This window comes from Monodelphis domestica, chromosome 2, assembly GCF_027887165.1.
Source record: "Monodelphis domestica isolate mMonDom1 chromosome 2, mMonDom1.pri, whole genome shotgun sequence".
NCBI lineage: Eukaryota > Metazoa > Chordata > Mammalia > Didelphimorphia > Didelphidae > Monodelphis > Monodelphis domestica.
The window spans coordinates 108,689,528-108,695,527 of NC_077228.1; positions in this window are offsets into that span (position 1 = coordinate 108,689,528).

Genomic DNA, 6,000 nt, shown 5'->3' on the forward strand with positions numbered 1-6,000 from the left:
TGGGATAGAGCAAAGGGCGTTGGGCTTGGACACCCTACCTGGGTTTGATCTGGTTCTGCCATCTCAGGCAAGTCACTTTTCCTTAGTTTTCCATCTGAAAAATGAAAGATTTGGCTAAATGGCCTTTGCTCCAGTTCAACTATTCATGGAGCCTCCATCTTCAAATCCTTTCTCTCAAGGACATCTCTAATTCCATTGTCCTCACCTCCCCTTACAGCTTGCTTCATGCTCAGTTGAAAAACAAGCAAACGGATTCACTGTCCCCTACATGTAAGCTGGCTTTCTCCTAGGCTCCCCATAAATCAGGGCCCACGCAGAGAACACCCTGACCCTTTCCTCCAGCTTCCAGTCTCAAACTAAGCATTGTCTTCTCCAGGAAACCTTCCTTGAGTAACCCCACCTGACCAGTACCTTGATTTTTTTATTGGTGTCTCCTCAATACTTATATGTTGGGGGGGCAGCTAGGAGCTTCAGTGGATTGAGAGTCAGGCTCAGAGACGTGAAGTCCTGGGTTCAAATCACTTCCTAGCTTGTGACACTGGGCAGGTGACTGAACCCCCATTGTCCAGCCCTTACCACTCTTCTTCCTTGGAACAGATACACAGTATTGATCCTAAGACAGAAGGTAAGGAAGAGTTTTTAAAAAATACTTATATGTTTTAAGTTCTTGCTGCAAAAAAATCCGTGCTGATACTGATCTCTGGGAATAAGGATCACAGATTAGGTATTTGGGTTGATCTCTGGTATAATTAAATTCATAAATTCAAATTTAAATTTATTTAATTTATATGATATATAAATTATATATAAATTAATTAATTTAAATTAAATTAAATAAAAATACGAATGAAAAAACATAAAGGATGTTTTTAGGGGCATCTAGGTAGCTCAATGGATATATTGTGACAGGCCTGGAGTCAGGAAGTAAGGAAGACTCCTTTTCCTGAGTTCAAATCTGACGCCAGTTACTGTGTGACCCTGGGTAAGTCACTTTATCCTATTTGTCTCAGTTTCCTCAACTGTAAAATGAACTGGAGAAACAAATGGCAACCCCCTCCAGTTCTTTGCCGAAAAAAAACCCAAACGGGGTCACCAAGAGATAGTCATAGCTGAGCAAGCAGATCAGTTAAAGATTTGAAGCTGAAGGGGATCTGAGAAACCATTTATTCTACTGCCTCCCCCATTTTGATCATGAGGATACTGAGGGTCAGAGTGTTTAATTGAACTCTCCAGGATCACATAGGTAGCAAGTGTCAGATCTGAGCCAAGTCTTCTGGGCTCCAAGGCCCATACACTATTCACTGCTTCAAGTCTGCCTCTACATTTGGTATAATGACTTTCTTTCCTCTGCATGTCAATGTTCAAATGGAAATTCCCATGGCTGCTCCCTCCATTTATCTCCTTCTCCTTCCAAGATAGGGAAGTGTTTTAAAAAATATGGTGGCCAGGGGACTTTGTTTCCCAGCATTCTTTACTCTTCCTGGGGTCCCCTGGTCTTGCATCCCTGTGTTGCGCCCTTGTGTGGGTTTGTTTATAAATTTGCTGAAACCCACGCTGCCGGGGTTTGGGGCTTTTGTCTCTGACTCTGCTCTGCTCACTCAGCTGAAGGAACCCCTTTCTGTCTCCTCTCACTCTGTTGTTATTAAATCCTATAAATTTAAATTCTTGGAGTATTCATTCATTTTTAGTCTTACAGAAGTCTCCGCCCAGGGGATATTCCCTCTTCCTGAGGACAAGAGCATCAAGCTGAGAGAGCCTTCCTATGAGGCAAGACCCAGATTCAGAGAGGCAGTGCAGTGAGTAGAGAGAGCACCGGGCTTCCAATCAGGAAGACTCATCTTTACTATTATTTCTACTTCTGCCACCCAACTTGCTACCTGAGTTCAAATCCAGCTCAGAGACTTACTAGCTGAGTGACTCTGGACAAGTCATTGAACATTACTTGCCTCAGTTTCCTCATCTATAAAATAAGCTGGAGAATGAAATGGCCAGCCACTCTGGGAACTTGGCCGAGAAAACCTCAAATGGGATCAACTCAACCACAAAAAGGTTCTTCTTGGTTTGATTCATAACGTTCTCTCCCCTTTGGGGTTGGCAACCAGTGGGGCATGGACTAGAAATGCCAGTTAGCATGTGTGTGTGAGATAGTTTAAGTGTGGAAGCGTGACTGTGTTTACAGTCACAAACAAGATAACTGGTAGGAACCCCTGGGGAAAAAAAGTAATATTAAACTAGTACCTTCCTAGGAGTGTGCCATCTAGCACAACTCCACCTACAAGATCAAGGACATCTTAGCTCCTCTTTGGGGAAGACCCTGCAGAAAGAGGGAATTACCATTGCCATCATTGCAACTCTTGCTCAAAGTCATACAGTGCTTTGCTCAGGGGTTTTGGTTGTGTTTTGTTTTTTTAAACTCTTACCTTCTGTCTCAATATCAAGTCTAAGGTCTAAGAAGAGTAACAAGGGCTAGGCAACTGGGGGGAAGTGACTTACCCAAGGTTACAAAGCCAGGAAGTATCTGAGATCAGATTTGAACCCAGGTCCTCCTCACTCCAGCCCTGATACTCAATCCACTGTGCTACCTAGCTGCCTTTCTGCTCAGGGTCTACAAAGTGTTTTCCTCATCATGCAGAGAAGTAGGTCAGTCAGTCAATAAACATTTACTAAGCACTTACTAGTTCAAATCTGGTCTCACACTCTTACTAGCTCTATGACCCTGTGGGCAAGTCACTTAACCCCATTTGCCTCACTTTCCTCATCTGTAAAATGAGCTAGAAAAGGAAACATCGAACTACTCCAGTATCTTGGCCAAGAAAACCCTAACTGGAGTCAAGAAGCACTGAACATGACTGAAATGACCTAACCACAAAGCACCTACTATGCACCAGGCACTGGGCTAAACACTAAAGTAGAAAATGAAAGCTTCTCTTCATCTGCACGCCCTTGCCAGTCATCTTCCCACAGTACAACTGGAAATACCTCACTCTCCTCACCATGAGACTAAGGCTTGGAGCCAAGACTTGAGCCTGTCCTCTTTGCTCCAAATCTAGTTTTTCTTTCAAAATACCATTATGTCTCCAGAACTGAAAGGGAGTTCTGGAAAACCTCTTGCTTCACAGTGTTAAAGCTGGAAGGAACGATTCTAGATTCAGAAGCAGAAGGTTCCTCAGATCATCTAGTCCAGCTTTTTAGTGGAGGGCCATGGAATCACACAACTAGTAAAGGGAAAAACCAGAAATAGAACCCAAGGCAACCAACTTCCAGGTCTGTCTCCTTTCCAGGCAGGACTAAAACTAACTCCCCACCCCCTATTTTTTTAAACTCCTATCTTCCATCTTAGAACCAATACTATGTTTTGGTTCCAAGGCAGAAGAGTGGTAAGGGCTAGTCAATGGGGGTTAAGTGACTTATCCAGGGTCACCCACCCAGCTAGGAAGTATCTGAGATCAGATTTGACCCCAGGACCTCCTGTCTCTAGGTCTGGCTCTCAACCCACTGAGCTACCCAGCTGCCTCCCTATTCTCAAAGATCTCCTGAGATCATACTTCAACAACCTTAGTAGTAACTGTGTAGTGAAAATATAGAATTGGTAATCAGAAAACCAGCGTTCTTGTTGATGAACTAAGGCTATATTTTTTAAACCCTTAGTTTCTATTTTAGTATTAATTCTAAAGCAGCAGAACCTCAAGGGCTAGACAATTGGAGTTAAGGGACTTGCCCAGAGTCCTACAGCTAGAAAGTATCTGAGGTACACATTCGAACCCAGGATAGAGCTTGGAGCTCTATCCATTGTGCCACCTAGTTACCTTTGATGTAAGGCTATTTCTGAAATTTAGTAGCTAACTAACTGACCATGGGCCAATCATCTCCTCTCTCTAGGCTTTAGTTTCTTCATCCATGAAACAGGAATAACATCACAAAGATCAGAAGGAGAGGAGACATACAGGCATACGTATAGGTGTAAGTACACACACATAGAGTACCATAATATATGTTTTGTACATTACATATATAATATATATAAATGTCTCCCATATATATGTATATATTTTGTGAACTACAAAGCATGCTTTAAATGTCAGTTATTATTATTCTGCTCTTAATAGTTCTTAAATTAGTCACCTGTTTAACACGCCCACTGCCACTAACCTAATTTAAGCCCTCTCTGACTCTTGCTTAAGCTATGGTAATGGCTTCTTACAGGTCTCCTTGCCCAGCCTACACACCAGGCTGCCAGAAGAGTCTTCCTAAAGCACAGCTTCAAACGCGCCACTCCCTTGCTCAATAACTTTGTTTTAACAAATAAATATGTTTCTTATATATAAATTTGTTTAGAATTTAGTCCCAGTGTCAGTCTGGCATTTAAGCTCCTCTACCACCTGACTGCAATCTACCACTCCAATTTCATCTCCTACCATTCCCCTTATGTTACAACCAAATTGAATTATTTGTCCACCTGAAAAAATACTATTTTACCACCTACTTGCCTTTGTTTATGGGTTCCCTCTACTTGAAATGCCCTTCACTGCTCATCTTCATCTGGGAAAAACCTATTCATCCTCATAGGATTAAGGCCTGAAAAATGACTTTAGTAATCTAATGGTCCATTTCCTTATTTTACAGGTAGGGAAACTGAGACCCAGAAAGATTAAGTCAGCTGGCTGATCCAACCTCCTCACTGCTGCAGAGTCAAGATGAGAACCCAGATCTGATTCTACAACTAGTATGCTTTCTATTACATCATCCTTGAACCTGAGCTCAATGTCACCATCTCCATGAAGCCCTCCCTGATCTCTCTTAGATATGATCTCCCTTATTTAGGGAGCTAGGTGGTATAGCAGGTAGAGTCCAGGGCCAGATCTGGAGCCAGGAAGAACTGAGTTCAAAACTGGATTCAAAAACTTTCTAGTTGTGTTCCTCTAGGCAAGTCATTTAACCTCTATTTGCCTCAGTTTTCTCATCTGTATAATAGAGATGATACTGATACCCACCTTTCAGGGTTGTGAGAACCAAATAAGATAATACTTGTAAAGCTCTTTGCACAGTGCCCAGCACATAGTAAGGTCTATATAAATATTTATTATTATTGTTATTATTTATGAGTCAATAGGATCTTTTGTTTTATTCCTTTCCTGTGGCACTTGGACATTCTGCCCTACAAAAGTGATTGGTTCACATCTCCTTTATATTATAGGCATCTTGAGGGTAGAACTAATCATGCCCCACCACACTTGGCACAAAGAAAGAGTTCAAATATTTAATGGTTCAGTAAATAGTAACCCTTATTATTAGGAAGTCCTTCCCCGTGTCTAGCTCAAATCTTGTAATACTATAATTTATTTTACTTTTAAACTCTTACCTTCTACCTTAGGTGCAGTAATATGTATCAGTTAAGCCAGAACAGTAAAAGCTAGGCAATGGGGGTTAAGTGACTTGCCCAAGGTAACATAGCTAAGAAATATCTAAAGTCACATTTGAAATCAGGACCTCTCCTCTTCAGGCCTGGCTCTCTATCCACTGAACCACCTATCTGCCCCTATAATACAATAATTTAAATGTTGGATAGCTTTCCTGAATTATTTTTTAAAAAATTTTAGACCCTTACCTTCCATCTTAGAATCAATACCATGTATTGGTTCCAAGGCAGAAAAGTGGTAAGGGCTAGACAATGGGGATCAAGTGACTTGCCCAGGGTCACACAGCTAGGAAGTATCTGAGGCCACATTTGAACCCAGGAACCCCTATCTCTGGGCCTGGTTCTCAATCCAGTGAGCCACCCAGCTGCCCCTATTTTTAATATTTTTTTAAAAATTCTTTGTTAAAAGAAATTGCTTTCAGAGAAGAGAATCAGTGGGTAATAGACAAAAGATATCAATAAAATTTATTTTTTTTAATACAAGCCCAAATTGCTGTTTAGGCCAGTTTCCATTTCAAACACGGCCCCTTGAAACTCAGTTGTCTTTAAATGCAACACCAGCCACAGATCAGCCAAAGAAACAG